The sequence below is a fragment of the Periophthalmus magnuspinnatus genome, chromosome 16 (genome assembly GCF_009829125.3).
Source record: "Periophthalmus magnuspinnatus isolate fPerMag1 chromosome 16, fPerMag1.2.pri, whole genome shotgun sequence".
Taxonomy (NCBI): Eukaryota; Metazoa; Chordata; class Actinopteri; order Gobiiformes; family Gobiidae; genus Periophthalmus; species Periophthalmus magnuspinnatus.
Genome location: NC_047141.1, coordinates 9,536,968 through 9,559,803, shown reverse-complemented (window position 1 = coordinate 9,559,803; position 22,836 = coordinate 9,536,968). Strand labels below are relative to the sequence as shown.

Sequence of the window (22,836 nt, the reverse complement as noted above, 5' to 3'; positions counted from 1 at the left end):
TGTTCATATAGGCTGTAATATAAAGTTACATAACACGCTCTGCTCTTATCTCAGAGCTGTTTTGGTTAGCCGTCTGCATTTGAACCCTCCACTCCTCCACTCGTGCATTTTAAACCTATTTCCAGCCGCCTGCACGGGCTCTCGTACTGTCTCACCATTTATCAGACATCCTGATGTTTAGACGTTCAACATCTGGCCTGGGCGGGGTCTGCGTAACCACTCCAAACTCTTTACGCATATCAAATCCGAAAGACGTCTCTCGTCTGGTCTGTCATTGGCCTGACCACCTGTCATAAACGGCTCGGGGGGCGGGTCTTGTTCGCCTGCCGGAGTGTTGTGATTCCAGCCTGACTTCAGTCTTGTCACAGCGGTGGAGGAGGGCGCCTTTTCACCGCTACTGGGAATACTATCCGCTCCAGCGACGCAAACTAAGCGTAAACTAACTACCGCTGCCTTTACCACCGCGACTTTACGCTTTCACCTCGCTCTGAATACCCCTTCTTTGACTCTACGACGTTTTTCTCCGGGAAACAAAGGGAATAAGGTAAGAAAAACGCTGGGTTTCGTGTTGCAGTAGTTGGCAGAGAGTTGCGTGTGCCGCAGCTGTGCCGTACTTGGCTAATTAGGAGTTTTTGGCGTTGCCTCTAGATCCAGATTAAAAAGTTGAACGTTGGAACTGCTAGTTTTGACTCATTTGGAGCGTCATTGTAATTCCCGAGATTTTTTCCCCTGTTGTATTGAAGTAAAATTGCACGTCTTGCATAAGCCATTTGCGGGTTTGGAGCTTGTTTATAACCGTGCCTTCCCTGTCAATTAGTAGAGATGATTTTAAACACCTTTATCAAGCTTTGAATCATTACTATAACATGTCATAATATTTCACGTGTTTATTTAATGCCACTTCCACATTTTGCATCTAAAGAAACACACCGTTTTCCTTGTTGTCTTAGTATTTGCTTATACATTGCAAGATAAGTTATGACAATTACGCATCTAACAGCATTGTTCATTACGCGCGCTGTTCTCTTGCATTACGCACGGATTACCGTTAACTTGACACATTTTTAGGACGAAAAACACCCCGCATCCTCCGTCTATCAGGCTCAGGATTCTGCGTAGGGACGGATCAGAACTTGAACAATGCATTTCTAGTTATTTCGGAGCCATATTATCCGCCTGTGACAGCATAATACAGGGAACAATGATGACACCGCTGGATTCGAACCTGACTGTAGCGTGTCCCATTTGCGTGCAAAACGATGCTTGTCTGGTAGTTTTGTTGTCTTCATGCCAAACTTGCAAGCAGAAAAGCGATGAGCTCATTGTTCTACAGGTCCTAAGGTTTTTACTGCACGCAGATTTGGAGTAGTGGTGCAAACGAGCGCACAGCCAGACAGATGTGGAGAGGAGAGGGGATACTGTGATTTTTGTTTTCTGTTTAATATACTATAACGTGCCCAGATCATTTTACATTTTGTTAATTGTAAACTGCAATATTTATTTTTTATTATTATTTTAATGTATTGTTATTATTATTATTTTTTAAATGTGATTTCTGTTCAAAATCACATAATTAATAGATCCTATGCCTATATATACCACTAGCTTTACCGTGACACTATCACATCTTTTAATTTACTTGATTTTATTGTTAAGAAATCCTACATGTATGACTCGGTATCTTGAATAGTCCCAAGTACAAAGCCATAGGCAGAGATGTTGGATAAGTGAAAACAGACATTTTTGGATCGCTCAAGCCTCACATGCACAACAATACACGAGTACTCAAACATGCATGAATCACTCTAATACAGCTCTGAGTAGAGTTGTTAAAGGTATGAAGAAGATACTAAAACTGGTATTGAAACTTGATGCTCATTTAAGCAATTATTGATACTGGAAAAAAAAAATCACATGGATAAAATTTGACCTTTCCTGAACAGTTTTATCAGAACTAGTGTAAGAACGCATGGTATAATAAACAAATACTGTTATTTTGTGTTAAAAACTTGAATATTGTCTAAAAAAAGAGCTTAAAATGATCTAAATCAGTATCTAATCTATTCCAGTTTGAATTTTAGCACCATTACAAACACATTTTCCGATGAAGAATACTGTTATGACATGTTTAAAAGCTCCTCAAAGTCTATTGTTCAGAACACGTCCCCTTTAAATATGAACTTGAGATGAGAACGCAATGTATTTATCTTCTAGGATTCCCTCGGGTCTGTGCTTGCTCGGAGTTACTTTGTTGTGTAATAGAAGCTGGGAGGCAGGCATATAGGGCTTTATAGGGACGCTGGTCTGCTCTCCTCTCCCTGGGTGGGTATTCGATTTCAGATGAGCCCAAGAACATCTCAACAATAAATAAATCTCTATGTAGAAACAAACATCATTTTGTGTAGGATTTGATGTTGTTGTGTTTTTCTCATAGCCGGAAGGAGAGAGTTGTTTTGCTGCTTGAGAACTTTATCATGGATTCCCAAAAAGTCTCAAGGCGTAGTTAAAATTTTGCTGCCTTACCTCCTGCCATTCTTGCCCAGTTATAGCCTGTTGTTTGGAACGGGCGATATGACAAATAAATGATCATATTTTTTTCCGCTGTAACTGAACAAACACTTTTCCTTTGTGTTATTATCAGGGCTGCATGATTCTGGGGGGAAAAGTATTGCGATTATTTGTGATGTAAGTAGCAGACATGTCACGATAACAGCTTCTGAAGCACGATATATCTCTACAGAGAAATACTGCGATAAACGATAATATTGAAAGTACTGACTAAGGTTTAAATAATGCAAGATAATCCCAGTGAAACATTTTAAGTAGACAGTCTCATTAAAAGACATGAGCTGCAACAAATAAACAGCAGAACGTACCAATAATTACCGGTAGCTATAAAAGTGACTTATTGACCCCTCTACAGCTCAAATGTTGTCATATTACAACAAAAATACCCCAACTCTCCCCACTTTTGCAAAGAAAAAGTACTCATGATAAATACTGAGGCCCAAAATATGTTGTTCCAGCTCGTGACAGGCCTACCCAGGAGTGTTAACATTTCAAAGCAGACTGGAATATGAACTGGTCCCATGTGTTTCAGAACATGTTTGCAGAGGTCTAAACTACAGCTGCAGCACGGTTTTTCTATAAAACCTATAAATCTGTCATTTCTATAATGGCAACCTTCCGGATTTGATAAAAAAATGTGATTTAATTTCAGTTATTTGATGTATTTTGCAGCTGTAATTATATTAAATGAGTAAAATGGCTTTCAATATTATTTTCATGAACATAAGAAAGGCTTTTAATAATTGTATTATGTCAGATCTCCAAAACCCTGTGCTTTTACCAACAGAACTGGCTGTTGACGTCTTGCCCATCATTGGCGTTTCTAGATGACTCAATCTCAATCTTGAGTAAAATTTGATTATTTGCACAGCCTTACGTATTGTATTGTTGGTTATTTTTCTATGCGTTTCTGTTTCTCCCTGGTTGCTTGGGCGATGTGATTGCAGCCCGGAGGAGGCCACCAACAGCTTGTGGTTATGTTGTTGTACAGTGACTCTGCAGCCCAGCGGATATGATCGTGTGGTTTGAGGCTAGCTGGCTTCGTGCTAGCGCTGGAGAGGAGAATAAACAAGGCTTTGCCATTTTGTGCGAAAGTGGTGCACGTCAACAAGTGTAAGTGCAAGGATGTTGTTTGCGGTGTTTCATGTAGGGGAAATAAGGTCTAAGCTCACGTTTTGTTCATTTGAGGCCTAAGTTCGTGCCAATACAGAGTTTGATTGGCCATTAGAAAGTTGAATGCTGTTCAATGTAATAGCGTAGTGATGATTTTAAACATGTTTTCGGTATTGAAAGGCCTAGTATCTTCAACTTTTTTATGTTCCGTAGTGGTACCTTTGAATGGTGCCCAAGTCAATACCAACAGACCAGGGAAAGATGTAGAAAAATTAAAAACAAATAACCCAATTAAAGGAACTGGATGAAGTCTGCAGTCTTACTCTTTTAAAAGATACTACACTCACAACTGAACCCGGGTTGTGAGTGCATAAACTTGCAGATAGAGTGCACAGAAGTTTTTCTCAGTATGGACGGGCCGTGTATAAATGTGAAAGCCGAGAAGCTCCAGAATTCACTGCCCAAGGCTGCACTAGCACGGATAAATGATTAGCTGCAGGTGCTGGGGTTTAGGTAGTGCGGATTCAGATTAGAAAGTGTCCTTTTTAGGTTTAAAACAACTGGATTTCAACATTGAAACTGGCAACTTATGTGAGGCTCATTCTTCTCTGTGATTAGATAATCATCTTGAGAACCAAACTACCAAATTATAACATAAATAAATGGGTTGTCAATTCCAGTGTTTTTTCTAATGAGGAATAAATCTGCATTACAGTGTTACCCAAGAATTTGAACATGTACCTTGTATCTGTGAACACTGATAGATCAACCTAAATGTACATTTTTAGAATCAAAATCTTACATACACTTCCATTAAGATGACTACTTTAATTTGTTAATAGCCTCGGTTGAAATCGTAGGCAATTTTAATATCAAAGGCTGTGTTATTGAAACTGTACCAGTCAGCATAAGTCTTCAATCTTCAGTAGAGGTTCAGTTATTTAAGAATGTAAGATTTTTTGCACATTATGTATAAATGATCTATTGTCATGATGCCAGTTGAATGCAGGTTTTGTCAATAAGAGCATCTTTCATATATATATTATCATGTAAGTTGCCCCTAGTGTATCCATGCATATGAATTGTTTCCTTTGATAGCCCCCACTACTATTATAAGATCAGTTTCATTATAATTCATAGTAGACAACCCAATATTCTTGTTTCCTATCTCTCTTTATCCAAGTAGACATACAAGCCCTCCAAACATGAAGTGTTTGCTGAGATCAAACATCGATGGAGCAGGTGAAATCTAGTGCCGGTGCAAAGCCATATTTCACTCCTCACAGGCCAGTCACTGCTCACTTGGTTGGTATTGTTGTTACATTGCTACTTTTAGTGTTTTTTGGTGACCTTTTACTCCCAATTTACAGTTACATTATGGTGCTTTTGAATGCTGATGGCTAGCACTTTCTTTATGTTGAGCGGTTCCATTACATAACTTCACACTCTCTCACCACTGACCATGGCAATAGGGTTTAATTAACAGTTTAATTAAATGGAATTGCTGTCTTGTTATATGCCTTTAGATTACAGCAGATGGCAAAGGATGACTCTGGTTGCTTTGACAACAGTGGGAACGGTGTCCTTTATCCTCAAACATACTTTCCTCTATGATTGAAAATATATCATTTGACTATAATTTGATCTAGGGCTGAGCGATGGGACAAAAATTGTTGCCCCCTCATCAAGAACATAACTTTGGATTCATGGATTATTGATCTCCAGGTGTATTCTGTGTACTTGAAAATGCCCTCTTTGCATTTTCCCTGTTTAGTTGCGTCATAGGTAAAAAAAAACTAAGCTCCAGTGCAGTTTTTAAGTACAATACTAATTGTGTTCACAAAGAACACATGGCTCTGTTAGCATAGCTTTCACATTTCCTAAGGGCTTCATTTATTTCCCATTGTTCATTCCCGTTAATGAAGGCATTGGAAACCGAGGTGTCGTTTATAAAGTGTTTGCCAAATGTAGACTTAATTTTAAGGTATAAAGTGTGAAATACTTATCCCAAGTTGACCAAAGACATGTTTAAAAGGGAATTAAAGACGTAAGGGTGGATAATGTGTTCTTTAAGGCCATAGTATGTAACTTTTTAGCTGCAAAATGTACCAGGAAAAACTGAAAAAAAAACATGCGTCCTTACTGTGAGTGGGTTTGCTTCTCCACAAATCCGACTCTTATTTGTCCTCCTCCTTTTGGCTATGATCTTTCAGAGTGTGACATAAAACACGTGGAGAATCTTCCAAAGTATGGTTTTAACTGTCTGTTTCCATGGAATTATGCAGGCGCCGTGGCACTACCTGAAAGTTACATACTGTACCTTTGTTAAATGCAGCTAATCACACAGCCATAATTCACAGCGTTCATGGAGGTGACTGGGCAAAAACGTTTGTGACTCATGAATTGTATAGGATTTAAAGCATTTGTCATGTGCTGTTGCTCAGTGCGGCGCAGGTGAAGTTCAGTCTCCTCGGCAGTTTGTCTCATTCCCACGCCCGCTATGTTTAGTCCCGCTGGATATCTATATTCTCTTCTTGCGAGCGGCTGCCTCCCACGCTGACAATGCTCTCCTATCTGTGACTTGTTTTGTTTTTGTGTTCATTTTTTAATTTCCTACAAAACACCATTAGCACAGGCCTGTTCTGCTGACTAGCCTCCACACTCATCGCATTCATTTCACCGCCACGGCTGAAATTCCGCCGGTCCGACCCCCGGCATGGGTCCGTCGCTCAGTTAGCATGCCTAATGGTGCATTTAGCCCGTGCTGTAATTTTATTTCCCATTTCCACTCCCGCGCTCACGTTTTTAGTTGAAAGTGACAAGAGGCCGGGGCTGGTGGTCGGGGGGTCGGTTGGTGGGGGTCCCGGGTGCAGAGATGGCATCTGCAGTAATGGGCCGCAGGGTAATGACGGCTGAAATAGGCTCTCGACTGCAGCCTAGGGACCGGGGCCCTCAGGGGACATTCGGCTCGTTTTCATTTACTCTATTGACATCAAGTGGCCGATATAAGAATGTGAAAAGGACTCAAAGTGGAGTTGAGTTAGTTCAGATCACATCTCTAGAGCTCGATGGGATGAGGAATCAAGGAATACTCACTCAAACTTTTTGAAGTGATGTTGTATATTAATATATAAAAATATTTTCTTGCTATATCGATTATTGTATCAGCCAATATTGTGATATTGATATTTTCACGACATGTCACAACAACACAAAGTAGAAGGCACAAAAAGGTAGATTTTATTCACGTTTTTCCTTATGTCTGTCTTATGACTTAGGTTAGTGTTGGTTATGTAAGTATTTATTTTCATCCAGTCTAGCATGTGCATTTTTGTTTTAGATTTAGAACTGAATTTATTGTGCCAAAAATATAAATGTCATGATCATGATACAAAACATAGTCCTGAATGTCTGATCTAATTGGCGCTGCATGACACGAGAAAGAAATACGATATAAGATTGGAAATTGTCGCTGTGATGGGCCAAAAGCCTTTGGAAGAATTCTTGACAGATTGACTCTCTTAAAGTCACTGATGTGCCTCATTATTTCTCTTATGAAGCTATGATTGGCCTCTTGTATAAAACATCTTAAAGGTTTAGTTCTCCTTGGACATTCAGTGCAAAAGATAAAATGTAATTTTTATCAGCGATTTACTCCAATCTCCAGTCAAGAGGCAAATATTTTGCTTCTTGACTAAATGTCAAATGAAAACAGGCGATTCTGGCTGTTTTTTGCTTTTTGTACTTTTCTCATAAGAAAAAACCCCCCAAAAAAACAAACGTGAGCTGGTCCGTAGGGCTGCAACAATTAGTTGACTATAAGATATATATTATAATCATTATCTGAACTATAGAGACACAAAACAGACGGCACCATTACTAAATCAAAAATGCCAAATAAGTATAAGTCATTTCTGATTGACATCAACAGTCCACATTCATAAATGTTCTGTATTTTGTCTCATGTTTCCATTTTTATTTGCTTCATAATGTATGTATTAAGTCCATGTTCAATAGAAATAATTGCTGACTAGTCGACTACTAAAATAATCATGAGTTGCAGCCCTAATGGTCCATGTTAATTGTGGTGAACCGGCTTTATGCTTGGTGTAATAGTCCTCATATATCTTATTACAGCCCCGGGAAGCAGTTTTATAAAGAGCAGACCTGCTAAGCAGTGGGCCAACAGCCTTTTTCATGCAGATAACAGATCTCCAATGAGGGAGGAGCATGTTTTCTGCTGACATGGGCTTCATTTAGCTGAGAATCTACATTTGTTGCCACTCTCACTTGTCGCATGTTTTTAGTAAACTGATATTTTCGTGGACATTTTTGGAGGTGAAAACGGGGGACAGCTATCGCTATGTGACACATCCTGTCATCAGCCAGTAGCGCATCTGGAAATATACTTGTGCCGACTCAGGGTGTAAAGCTGGGGAGTTAAAAGTGGTACGATTTATTTTTTACACTTAATGAATCTCAAAAACTTGACACATTTGTCTCTGCCATAGATCTATTATAACATCTCTACCCTGTACCCGTCTTTCACAGCAACTTTACAAACCTAATAACCCATACCAAAGTGTCCACAAAAGAAGGAACCCAACAGAATCATTAAAGATTTTCTGAAATGACGTCACTACAACATGAACACACAAACTAATCTATAAACATACCGTTGTGTTGGTATTATGTTCATGCAAAAGACTATGGCTTTGTTGTCTGCAGATGTTCACCATCTAACACATTATTCTTATATGAGGCCGATCTCCAGCCGCTGTGACCTATGTCTTGTGCTGCGCGCTGATTGGTTCGTGGTCTAAATCTATGACTTACCGTTGGTTCACAGCTGTGGTGTTTGTCTGAAACTGACCAGATGAAAGTGAATTTTGTGAAAATGTGTGAGAATCTGTAGTGGTGACAAAGCTGGTCTCATTGAGTAAAATATATTTTAGTTGTATGTTGAATTCGGTGTGTTCCCTCAATGGAGGCCTATGTTTTCACCAAAGAAAAGCAGATGGACTCTCGGCCCACCGTCGATGCACTTCCACTAGCTCCATGTAATCTGCCTCCTCATCCACAACATATGTGACTGTATTTGGCCCTGCACCTGGGAGCTGCTGCGGTCACTGCCACCTCATATTTCACACTGATAATGGCCCGTTACCCGTGGCAACAACTGTCCAATGAGGACGTGGTTTGTTGAGGGGTGAACAGCACACCCTACTCTTTCTCACTCCCTTTCTCCCCCTCTCCCTTTCTTTTATTTTCTCCTTTTTTTCTCTCTTTCTCACTTGCTCTCTTTCCCTAGCTTCTCTCGCTGTGTCTCTCTCTCTCCGTCTCCACCCTGTCTTTCTCTCTGTCTCTCTCTCCACCCTGTCTTCCTGTCTTTCTCTCTGTCTCGCTGTCTCTTCTCTCACTCCGTCCCCCCTCTCTCTCTGCTCATGTGTGTGTGTCCAGCAGAGGGTGTGCGACCCCTGGGGAGTGAATTATCACCTGTCAGGCCCACGGGCTCCAGCTCATCCATAATCCAGACCCCGGCTCCAGCCTCCAAATCACATTAACACGACAGACCAAGCGTTACAAATGCACAGGTTAAGAATAGCAGGGAACTGTTGCAGGCCACCAGCAGAGGGTCTCCAGTGGGCTCCCTGTTTATGGCAACTGTGGTTTTTAAATGGCTCTGAAATTAAGAGATTGACTCAAATATTTATTAAGACTAAATAATGTTTTATTTTAATGATTTGAGTTATAAAAAAAGTAAAAAAGAGACATGATACGTACAATAACATAACTGACACTGAAAAACTTTTCCACAGTGCACCTTTTAAATGTTTCAATGTCTTGATGTTTAACTTTTCTGGATGGTTTGCCACCTGCTTTTCTCCATGAAGACATTGCCCCGGAATGTTCAGCAATATGACGTTAAACATCTATCTCCACGTAAACAAGCAGGTGACATTGATCAGCCAAGGTACAGGTCAGATCTATGGACAGGTGACCCCGCTCACATTAAGACAACATAATTAAATACATTTTTTTATTGAATTAATGCAATACTGGGGAATGTGTCAAACAAAAGCAATAACATCGCCATAGAGACGAGCAGATGGGAAAACAACCCACTCCATTGTCCCCATTGTCACCGCTCACATTTACCTTCTCCAACATAAACTTCAGATTTGATTTCTCATACTTATCTAATGTCAGAAACTTGATCTATTTTAGTGTCAAAGTATTTCAGTATAATGTTTTAGTCATTTTTCAAAGTCATTGGCTTAGAGGTGCACCCCAGTTCCGCAGTCGGGAAAAACTGGAGACTCCCATTGGTCAGAAGGAGACTCGGGCAGTGGGTTAAACGCTCGGCTTGCTCTGCGGGCCACGGAACATGAAAATAAACCAGGAGACTGGCCTTGTATTTTTAGCACGTCAGCCAATGAACAGCACTGTACTGAAAATAAACCACCAACTTTCACTGCAGGCCCAGAGAAACCCACTTCCTGTAGAGATTTGAAAGAGTCTCTGTGAGGAACATGGACATAATGAAGACATTTGCTGAAGAGGTACAGTAGGCTCTTAGCGGGGGTAGTAGTAACAGTAGTAGTAGCAGTAGTGGGAATAGTAGTTGCAGGTCTATTTATAGTTGCAGTATTGGGCTTACTGGTGGTGGTAGTAGTAGGAAGTAGTTGCAGTACCGGTGGCAGTAGGGGTAGGCATAGTTATTTGGTGGTAGTAGCTGAAGTAGCAGCAGCAGCTATATTTCTGTTTTCCATTCATACAGTCCTTCAGTGCCATTACATTTCTTGCATGTGTTTCCAGTGAGCCGCCTCGCACGTTCCTCCCGTCGTCAGCTATTAGCCCCAAACCTCCCCGGGCTTGTAATTACCCCCGATCCCCAGAAAAAACCATACCATGCCGTGGCTTTCCCGCTCCAGCCCAAGCTCAATCCTCGGAATAAAGAAACCGCGGCGTGTTTCGGAAAAGCTCCAGAGTTCACCGAGAGGCTAGCGTGAAAGAGACGGGACCAACCCAGCGGGGAGGGTTTTATGCTAGGCCCATCCATCCCGTCCAGCCTGTCTTACTGCGGTTTGGGTATAGTGCAATACTGTTCCCCCAGTTCCAAACACGAGGCCGCGTAGACCCAGCCAGACCAGCGGAGCCACAAGCGTTTTGGACCAGGAGCATAGGAAGAACAGTGTGGTTTACGCTCCATGAAACAGCGGAGCGACGCCAGCTATTACCGAGGGGGACGCTAACCTGGAGCACGCTATGTCAGCAAATGTCGTAGAGCTAACGGCAATGAATGAAAGAAGCTTTGTTAAGGTATTCAGGCTGTAGTAAGCTTTTGGTTGTGGGTTTGTTTTTAAAATAGTGCAGGTGACAGGTTTTCATTTTGTTTTGTTTTTTTGGAGTTATTACTTTGGTTTTGGTGGGATAGAACCTGTGGTAAATATTTATCGCACTTTTAAGTGGCAGTTAGTGGGAAAAGTTGAGAGGAAAAATACAGGAAGTAGCTCTCAGTTCTATAAGACAATATTTCTACCTATTCCATCTAAAATGAGACACAGAAGGTAGTTTAACCCTTCATAACTTTTGTGCAATTGACAGTTTGTCCCGTGTTATAATTGGGCAGCAGATGACTATGACTTTTACCTATGGCGCATGTCAAGTAAAAATATAAACTTCACCAAAATAAAAAGAGGAAAAAAGTAGGCAAGGTTATTTTGATCCTCTGTTAATTTATTTCATTTTCAGATAAGCTTGGTTGGGTAACAGTTTCAACTCATCACCTCACCATACCTGCTAGATCACACTCACAAGTTTTTAGTCAAATTCTTAAAAAAAAATTGTCATGTTGAGTTTATTTCAGTGAAAATCAGTAGTCTAACCTGTCATCTGGAACAAGCTCGATTTGCAATGGTAATTCTTGTAGATTTATGCCGCTGTCTTGGCCTTTTGCAAAGAGTTGTTCACATAAGGTGCTTTGATTTGGATAATAAGAGGGCCGCGTGTGCTACCTACAGGGAAGAGTGCAAACTGTGTGCGCCCACTGCTAATGCTCATCTTTGAAGTTAGCAAAATTGTTCCTCAACATTAAAAGGGAAGCGTAACTTGTGGTAAGGTTGTAAAGTGCAGGTAGGGGAGCTGGAAAACTAAAGACTCTTTCTGGGCTTTATCTATTTTTTCAGATTTGTGTGCAGATGGTAACGGGAAGATATTTTTGGAAATAAATTATGATTTAAAAACATTTTTATTTTATTTTTTTTAAATACAGATGGATATTGGTCTGGTCCCCACTCCCTCCGTTGCACCTCAAGCCAGACTCCAAAAACAACCATGCAATCAGATTAATTTATTTCAGGGCCGCACGCGAAACTAAGGATGGTCTAGGCCTGTCACGATAACGTGTTTTGAAGTTCTATATATCGCTAAAGGAAATGTAGACGATAAACGATATTGAAACCAATGTACGTCTCTGACACAATAACCCAAAAGCAGATTTAAACCACAAAAACTATCTCCCGAGGAAGATATTGTTCAAACTATTTTCACTTATAGCATGGGGGAACAGTAAAGCAGTATTTGGTGAACAAAGCCCTGGACGCAAGATAATGATTAAAGATCAGATCTGTGCCATATTTCAACTTTAATGCGGTGAAGTATAAAATGGTAAGACAAAACAGAAACAGTTGGTGTAAATCAGGAGTGTCCAAACTTTTCTCAATAAGGGACACGTATAAAAACATAGATAAAGCTGAGGGCCGATTGAGGGCCATAGACTGGTCGCTAATGCAGTGAATACTTCAGTCTAATTTGTAATAATAACATAGATCTGAACTACTAGACCTTTTTATTCATGCTTACATCCTCAATGGGACACATTAAATATTTGAGATGGGCAGCAAGTAGATTTTCAGAAATATACAGTAAAAAGTACTGTTTGAGGTAACATGGGCCAATTCACCTGGAACTTGAGGGCCAACAAAAATGGGTCTGAGGGCCACATTTGGTCCCCGGGCCACAGTTTGGGCATGCCTGGTGTAAATCCTTTTTGTGTGTAGACTCTGCACACCTGAATAGGCAACAGGTTTTTTCACTGTTGTGATTGGTTGATTCCTCTCCCCTTAACTTGTATAAGTGGAGAGGAAGGGGCTATCTTCATACCTGAAAAAGGTCAGAGGGACTGAAATGTTGTACTAATAAAAGTGAACCAAGTGTGAGATGGTGTGCGAGACTATTATTCAAATGTACTCCCCCAAGCAGGTGGATTTACACTGATATGTTGCCCAATTCTAAAACGTCGACTCGTTAAAACCAAAGTATCCGTTACTATTGTGGATGTTATTTGAAACTAAACTCTACAACTTTACAGTCTTTTCACATTTGCATGATAATGAAACCTCAATGTTCAAAAACACGTTTTGGCACATTTCTGTTGGCTGAACAGAATTATTGGGATTTTTTTGGGTCAATATCGCCCACTCCGCTGTGTATTTTTAAAAATCCCTTTGAATTCTCTTTGCCATGTGAAATAGTCCTCCGTTTCTTTACTGTTAACTGCAGAAAAGTATTGGCGGGTATTAAAGATGCAGGAGAAATAAGAAAATGTAATAAAAATGTCTTGATCTAATAATATGCCCGGCTTTATTCTACTGGTATAATAACAACCCCAGCTTCATATGCAGTGTCTCCTTTCATATATGACACTCAGAAGATCTCTGAGTCTCTAGAGCTGCCACATGAAGGTACCCCATCACCTATCAAATCAAATCTAACCGCATGGATAATGGGGTACTGTTCAGAGTCCACATTTTAAACATGTCCAGGAGAATTGACAAAAATGCTGATACAAGATTAGCAGTTTTTATGCAGAATGAGACCGGATAGTTTGTTGTTTGTGGAGGAAATAATGGTACTTCAAAAATGGTAGCTTTTGTAGTTTGCTAATTGTCTTGGTCTGCATCAAAACTGCTAACCCTGTAGTTTAGATCAGTACAAGCATTACCTGAAGTTAATATCAGTCTTTGTCATTTCTTCTAAACACTTTAATAGAATTCTGTGCAAAGTTCACATTATAAAGTGAAATTAAACCCTAAATCTACTTTTCTCGTGACTAACCTGTATATATGTTTTAATAGCAATACACCCACTGTCTCTAGCCATTTTTTATTTTATTTTTTTGCCAATTTGTGCGAGTTAGGTACATTTCTGGTTAAAAACTGACTGTATTCTGCCTCCAGTGGTGACTAAGACTTCAAGTACATGGTAACATCACAAGCCTCTGCCCTGAACGTAGCCATGTGTTTCTGATCACAAACACCTGGCTGCAGGGGCGGAGCTTGAAGTGTGGATATAATTAGACCAATCACACTGTTCCGTATATGCCCAGACCACGCCCTGCCTCCCTTTCACACTCTTCTTTAGTCGTCCAGGTACTGCTGAGTTTAGCAGCTCTATTTGAAATGTGATTGTGGTTTATGCGTTTGGTCCCACTTTAAAGCATAAATTGCAAATCTAATCACAATGCATGTTAGAAAAAAATAGCAATTTGATATTTTTCACAGATCTTTTGATTCTGACTCGACTGCGATTAATCTTGCACCCTGTTGTTCCAGCTCCTCCGCCACGCGCATAATTGGAGGAAGCATCCGTAGTGCAAGGAAACAAGTGTGAGTGGAAATGCCCTATGGCTGCGTACACTGTCTATTGATTGTACAAGTGTTGTTTTGTGTGTGCAGAAAAGGAGGAGGAGGAGGAGGAGGAAGAGGCTGCAGGAACCCGAGTTTGTTGCTCTAAATGATCTCTAATCACCTCATTATGATAGACTGCCCTCGCGCATTATCGACTCCCGGCGCAGGAGCAGGTCACACAGCTAGATTACTGACCCAAGAATAGGCTTTGACGCAACAACAAATGGCCAGCGAAATAGGCGTTCTAGTCTTAACAGCGTTAATGGGTCATAAGACAGAGCAGAGGGACAAGCTGTCAATATTGTGACATGTTGTGTGTACCGTGGTTAGTGAAGGAATATCGCAGACTGCTGTTTTGATTAATAACCTGTATTGTATTTGCACAAGAATGTCAGCAAATACGGAATTTCCTGGCTTATTTGGAGGAGAACATCATTGTGGAGTTGTGGTGTAAATGATATTTGAAGCAGTTTTCGAAATGGATGCCACGCTTGTCTTTTATTTCTAGGACTCGTCACGAATATACAGGTCATAATATAAATTTAGAGTACAAATATGAACTTCAACATTTTGGCAAATTATAGCCTATGTCAAATATTTCACAGCTCTATTGACATTACTTCAATGAAAAAGGGTACAAAACAGATGATGGATATAGATGGGTAAATAGGTTTTTTTCCCCTCATAATTTTTGACGGCACAAGAAACAAGATTTTGGGCTCGTTCCTATAAAGCAGTTGCCTGGAATCCAGGATACACCCTTTACATACTTAAAGAAGATGTTAGTCTGGTCACCGGTTAATCTCCCCGTTTTCCATTGCACGTGATTGACAGCTGGATTAGCCAATCGGAGGCGCACATGGTCCATCTGTATCAGGGAAAAAAGGAAAAAATATCACAGGAGGCTGAAAAACACCGTGGATTTCTGCAGAATCAATGGGCAAAGTAACTGTTCATTTGAGGTGACAAATTTCAACGAATCTGATTGCACGGTCATAGTTGACCGGGCTGGAGATGCAACGAGGACGTGGGGACCAGACTGATCAATTTGTATGAAAAATACAGAGAGATATCAGTCTGGATTTGCCAGCCAAGTGAAGCATCATCTTACTGGCACTGTTGTCAAAATGATAAAATGGATTTCAATAAAGGATTGCTGCCCTGTACCAATTTTGATGCCGCAATTTGATATCAGTATCTGGGTATTTCTTAGTTTTCTTGCAGGTTTTGGACAAATGATTTCAAACATAAAAGCCACAAGTTTATTTTCTTTTGATTATATTGAGTCAATATTTGTATTTCATCAACCTATTTCTGTAATTTTCCCTTTAAATGTTTGTGCAAGGTTCAGTTCAGATACAGTTTGTCAGCCTTTTGTTTAGCGTCTTTGTTCGCTTGTCTGCTGATCGCACACATTTACAGCCTCGGTTGATTCACATTATATTCCCTGTAGCATAACTTCCCCGCCATATTGTTCTTTTGTTGCCGCCTTTCGTCTCGGAGATGGGCCGTCACTCAAAAGCGAGTGGGCGGCCCTGTACCAAAAGTCTGCTCCTTGATTTCCAATTTGAAGTTGAAGCTCTGTTTTGTTTTGTTGCGGTTCTTTGCCATCACTGCTCATACTAACAGCCCAGTTACTCCTCCATTTCCCCCAAACGAACCGGCCGGTGCTGCTGCCGGGAACGCAACCATCCATCTTTGTGCCACGAGTTATTTCCCAGGAAAGACCCCGCGGACACCTACAGCCACCCTCCACCTCGGATTTCGGTCGCTCCCTCCCACAAAGAATAGCAGCCAAACAAGACATTGGCGTTGTTTTTTTATCACCGCAAAATGAAAAATGTTTTGTTGTGCCGAGATTTATAGCCGCGGTGAAATTACCCGGGTCCCAAAGAGGCACTTTTGTTGTTTACGGTGTATGAAAACATTGTGGATTTGATCACACAATCAAGTCTGACAAATCATAGAACAATGACATGGGAATGTTAATGATGGGGTTTGCCGCATCTGTGTGTTGTGTAAACATAGACTTGGCAATAGAAAGGAATTAAGATTTTATTTCATTTCGCGATCAAGGGCCCCTTCTCACACGAGCCGATACATGAATCTTGATTGTTGCCAAATGCCAGTTCTACACCTGATGCACATTCATTTCAGTTTTAGTTGATAATGGGGCTGTACCAATCTGATGTCAAATTCCAAATGTAATAAAAACAAAAACATGGCAAGTTTTATCATGATTTATGTTGTTTCTTTGCGGTAAAAGCTGCATCTGAACCCTTTAAAGACTGAGCACATTATAAACCAGTATAGCTCGCCTAGACTTTCTTTTTTAGCCATAAAAGTCATGTTAAAGGAAGTATCAGCATGTACTTTTGTCTTTTTTCACATAACTACCTCTTTACATATCCATCCTCATTTCTCTTTTGACGCATCAAATAACTGACTAGGAGAATCCCGGCATCAACTGTGCTCTGATTGGTTGTCTTTGAGGGACAACGTAACCAGATTACCGTAATGACAGTAACATACTTAAAGAGCCCCATGCCTCTGTTTTAAGATGCCGTTTGAATTTACATGAGAGCACAAATGGTTGTGGAGTTACGGTAATGGAAAGTACGCGACCGCAAATCTATCAGCAGCGATGGCATCCGACGCTACAGGGTTAAATCCAGGAGATTACTTGATGTGTTAAATGTACAGTATGTTACTTTCTAGCGGTGGGATGTCAGATCACTTGATGATGTACTTTGGCTATAATTTTCCATAGTCAGGAACATTCTCGATGGACATTAGTTTCGTTTTGTGCCAAAGAAACATTTCTAGGGAAACGACCTCCAGGTCAAATAAGGGTCAGGTCTGTGGAGATACGAGTCCACTTGTCAGGATGCATGTTTTTCTAGGTTTTTCAGTGCAATTAACATTTTATTTCTGGCTTTAACTACACAGTCTAGAGATTAATAATATGGCACCATCAATATAATCGTGACATTATAGTTCTGAACTGTGAACTGTTTATTGCTGTGGCTGTTTATTGCTATTGTGAGTTGCCTTTGCACCACACATCACCTGATCACATGGTTGTGTCGTAACGGATGGCAGAATTGAGTGAAGGTAGTATGCAGGGAGCGCAAAACTGAACTCTCAGCAATTGCACTAGAAGAAGCCATTGCTAAATTTACAAAAATCATTGCATCGTTTAGTTGTGGTTGAAAATAAGGGCGACTCAAAACTGTTCTATGGAGAAATTAGGCTATAGATCGCTGGCGAAGATGAGCTGCTCTCCCTCACCGATTTTATCAAATCTCCAACTTTACCTGAATTCACCCACCATGATTTCATTTTGGCTGGACAAGAAAACCCTTATATTGGAGCAGAGAGGATCTGGATGCCTTCCAAGTTTTTCATCGCTGGCTGGGTCTCCGGGACTTGGTGCTACTGTTACAGTAGATGATCATGATATGAGCTGGACTGGAACATAACCTTTCACATAACGCATACCGTATATAGGCTATAGCGATAATAATGTAATGTAAATTCTAAATATTCAATACATGTAATGCAATCGGACACGTTCTGAAGCTCCCATAAAGCCCTGGGTGTCACTGCTGAAGGACAGGGCAGCACTGTATGTGGCCATTGCACATGTAAAGCAGGACTGGGAGAGGTGTGATCGCATCAAAGCCCTGCAGAGCTGCTCTGGACTCTGCTGTAAAACTATGCGCTCTTCATTATGTAGTTTTCATCTACATCTTTTATTTCCAGTGAATTACTGTTTCCTGGGAGCTCTAACTTCAGCATCCAGCTTCCTGCTGTCTGTACAATGCAATTCTGTTAAAATACAAGCTGTTTAATGTCAATGTTTGAATAGGGTATGTACAGTTACCAAAATAAAGTTGTTTTTTTATACTTTTACAGACCATATTGATTTGTGCATTATACATTTATGTACAGTTGACATTATTATTTTAACAGCAGGATATCACCATTTTACCTGTGAAATTGATCGAAATGAGCCTATATTTATATATTGTACAACTGGGTTTTTTGTAGCTTTCTGTAGGCAGTACTTCCACTGTCCGTCATGGCAAAGTGGGCGTTCCTTTTGAAGAGCGTGACGATATGTGCGAAGGATCAATATAGGGTTCTAATGTTTTCTTTTTGCAGCCAGAATATAACAGTCAAACTGAAGAGTAAATAAAACTAAAATATAAGCGGTACAGATTTTACTTTGTACCTGGTTGTAACATTCCCGGCAAAGCAATAACATCTCTATGGAGACACAGAAACTGCTCTTGGAGGTCAAATGCCATACTGTCACCGGGCCAAGTTACTGGTCAGATCTGTGGAGACCTGAGCCTGTGTTTTTCGAGGCTTCCAAAGTTTTAACTTTTTTTATTTAATTGAAAAGTTTGAAAAAGCAAAGCAATTCCATACATGGAGACAAGCACGGCAGACATCCTTCGAGAAAAGTTCGATAGTGCAACTTTAAATGATATTCCTTGTGAATTGGTTGCAGAGAACATGTCAGCCAGAGCAGTGGGCCCGATCGCTCTGTGGAAAGACTCCGCTCTTTAACTGCCATAGAAGTCATTTAAAGTTATGATCACGCGTCATTGAGGATCTTTCCAAATGAGATTTCTCCCCTCCACCGCAAGACACGAAATGAAGCAGGAAATGAAAAGTCCAAGATAAGCTCTTTTTCTGGATCACCCCAACGCTACTCCGCTCCCGCTCGCCCACTGATCGCTACTCGCAGATTTAATTTAAGCTTTGAGAGCGGAGAAAGGGCCACTCTCATCAGCACGTGTGATTAGGAGGCGAAATTGGCTCTCCTCTGCACTGTAAAGCACCCCACACACACACACACAACCCCCCCTTCCACACCATCTCATCTCCAAACTTCTCCCGAAATAGTCGCCGCTTGACCTTGTTAGTCCAAATGTACCCGTCGCATCCGGCTGTCACTGTACGCCGCCCCGGCTAATTTTAGACCCAGGGGTCGCTGATAGTTTATAAACTCCCACAAGCTGCTTATGCTTTGCACTGTGTTCTCGGCGATAGGGATTCTTGCTGATTTTAGTCCCCAAACTTTCCCCAGGCTTGAAGAAGACATATTACACTTTTTGGTGGGGTATTTTGTATTAAACTAATGTGCATATATCATTTTTCTACATTTTGGTCATTGTAAACTGCAAATGGATATAGAAATAGAAACGGGTGCTTTGACGTCCTGTTCAAAACCCGCCTGTAGAGAGGGGAATTTCTCCTTTTTAAAACGATGTAACTGAAGATCCATTGCTTGTTAATTGTTGAAAAAATGACTACATGACTTTTTTAACCCTACATCTATATCCATCTAAGTCCGAATTTTTGTAGTACGGTTAACCTTATGCTAGTTTATATTTTATATTTGCAGGTTAAAGTTTTTCACATTCTCAGTGTTGACCTGATTCCACCTTGTCCACTTCTGGTCAAGCGGTAATCCCATTCATTTCAATGGACAAATTGGGGAAAGTTTTGCTGCTAAAATATGATATAAAGTAGGTTAATTTGTGTAAAATGTTCAGTGTTCATGTGACCAGCAAGTCAACGCTGCACCAATTCCCCAGAGGCTTTAAAACTGCTTTGTAGCCCGTGTAGAACTTATTTGCGGACAAGATCGGCAGCTCCATGCACAATAATACAACCTCAATGACGATGTCGGCGCCCATGGCAACTTCAGGAATAAGGCGAATATAGACAGCAGCAGAGGCACTGATTAATGATTGGCTGCAGGTGCTGAGGTTTATGCAGAGGATTCAGATCAGAGAGTCCTTTTTTAGGTTTAAAACCAACTGGATTTCACAATTGAAACTGGCAACCCAAATCAGAGACTCGTGTGAGGTTCATTCTGATTGGACACGATCAACGGGTTATTTATCTTATATTTTGGGGTTTTGGTTCTCAAGACGATTATCCAATGTTCCAATTGTTATCAGTAAAGGCAATATGTGATTTGAATATGTTAACATTGTATCTGGCGACAGTTGGGTCATGGTTATGAAATTTGAAATCAGTTTCACATACAGTTCAGATCAGATGTAAATCCACTTTTTTTTTTCCACTTCCGAGTTATTTATACCCCCTTCCATGTGTTAAGGTTGGAGGTCTACCGTCTGTCGTGCTCCCCGCTTGGCCTATCTTGCTTTTTTTTCCAATTTTTTTTTTTTTTTTTAATGGCTCTGCATACAAATATTTGGCTTGAGACGTGGCGCAAGATAAATCTGCACTGTCCTTTTCCTTCATTTCCCAGAACCCCGAGACATCTTCCATGGAATAGTGTGGTTATTTTTAAAGCACTTTTCGGGGAGGGCAGAACATTTGGGGGGTACAGCGACGGGGGAAGCAGTTTACTGTCATATGAATCCTAACTAGGCAGAGATCCAGAGAAGAGCCCCTCCCCCTGCAGAAAGTATGTCGCTCTCTCTCCCCATGTGTTGACTCAGGACCGCAGCTGCGAGTGGGAGGCCCCGGAGTTAGCACGCACAAATGTCAATCGTCACCACAAGATTCAGCGTTCGTTTAGACACTTGAGTATGATTACATATTTGAAGTATGTATGTTGGGCCTGGGGGCATCGTTGACTTAACACTTACGCCGGTTAGAACTGTTGGGTTCGACCACATCCATCAGTGAATGCAGTGCAGCCGTTTAATCTAGCTTCTCTTTGTGTCAAGCTTTTTGTAACCGTTTTTGAGCGTGAAAAACAAAACTAGTTCTTTTTAAATGGTTTGCAGTGGTCCAAAGTTATTCCTCACTTATTTTATGCATTCTGAGTGTCCTAATTACTCACCGCGATGAGTTTATAAGCTCTTTCACAACTTTCAGAAGCCAGAGCTAACAATGATCACAATGCTAATCCACACTTCTTTGTTATCAGACAATAATCTTTGAAATTAAATGCAGACAGTACAGAGACAATTTATTTTGACCTCAAAACCTACATATATAATATATGCACTGGAGCAAGAGATATTTTTTCTCAAACATATGGGTATAAACCGGGTACAGGGCCTTTAATGCCATATTCATTTTAGACAATGCTGCTTTTGTGTAGTTGGAGACGGGACAAAGATTGAAAATAAGTGGATTTTGGTGACGTGACGCTCATGGTTGGCTCTTTTGAACGATTCCTTAACATGAGTGGTTGGAATCGCATCCAATAAAAAAACTAAATAAATAAATAAAACGTAAATGCAGATCCAAACGATTCAGATCCCATGAAAGAGCCAAAAGTCCCATCACTCGTGTATTTACGAAGGAGAAATCACAGGGCATTTCAACATAGCGTTTCAAAAATCATTTGCCGTGTGTATAGTGTTTGGAAGCTGTTCGGAAGTTGTTGGCTAAGGAAGATGTGATGATGCTAACGTACCACTTATGTTTGGAAAGAAACAATTTGTGCAAAAAGAGAAAATTGAACCTCGGTGTGTGTGTTGTAAATCTTTAATATCCAGCGTAGGTGAATCTGTGCAGCAGTGTTCGCTGAAAGTCGATTTTCGCCAAAAAAAAAACATCAACGGGCTCGAGTCCAAAACATTGATTTGGATGAGTCAAATGTGTTCCTTGAAGCACAGTCTCTGAGGCAGTCATTTTAATTTTAGCCATAATTGTGTATTCCCGTGGGTGTGCCTGGAGAAATTCCAATTCCGACTTTCGTTGTAACTTCAAAACATGGTTATCAATCTCCCGAGAGCAAGACGTGTATCCAGCAGGAAGAGTCTGTGCTACAGTGCTCTCCGTAATGCCCTGGTTTGACGTTTTAAACTGCCGTGTTTGGAGAGACTTCTGGGGAGGATGACAGGAGAGCAGCTCTTGGTAAACAAATCACTGCAAGTTGCCATCAGAATGGAAAAAATAAATTGTCACTATTTGTATAGAAGTAAAATAAAAACTGTCCGGCATAATTTTTATTGGCATATAACATGGAAATGAGAATTGTTGGCTTGTCCGATTTTTCAACGATTTGACCTGTGCTTGATGCCACCATTGGTTGCTCTTGATTTGGACCATATCTAAAATTGCGCAATGGGAGTTAACGTTGCTGTAAATGTCATCACAAAATCAAACACCCTTCATCCAGTCGGCCCGTCCTACAGATGGCACACCATGGAATCAAGTTGCGGATTTTATGTTTTACTTGATTTGTACCAAAATGGCTTCGCAATATATGATTGCAAATCTAAAGACTTGCCTTTTTGGAGTTTGGTTTGTGTCCAAGGCAAATTCCATCTGAACAAATTAAATCTCCTTGGCTATACAAGTTGTAAATCAGGGCTAAACCGGGTATTTGTTCAGTAATCACACCACTTAAAGGTTCTAATTGGAAAGCTAGCTTGACAAAAAGAACAGATTTTTGCTTTGCTCCATGAAGTGACAAATGCGTGCTCTAGTTTGCTTTACCCCCGTCAGACAAACGCGG

General features: G+C 40.6%; 1 protein-coding gene across 2 annotated transcripts in view; it reads left to right on the top strand.

Annotated features, from left to right (window-relative positions):
- The first annotated feature begins 321 nt into the window (after nucleotides 1-321).
- sema6e (sema domain, transmembrane domain (TM), and cytoplasmic domain, (semaphorin) 6E) overlaps nucleotides 322-22,836 on the top strand; it is a 278,709-nt gene continuing 256,194 nt past the window's right edge. Inside the window, exon 1 of one of the 2 annotated variants that reach the window (XM_055228148.1) lies at nucleotides 322-544. The gene's annotated coding sequence lies outside the window, so the exon portion shown is untranslated. The remainder of the gene's footprint in view (nucleotides 545-22,836) is intronic. The other variant, XM_055228150.1, reaches the window with a different exon arrangement.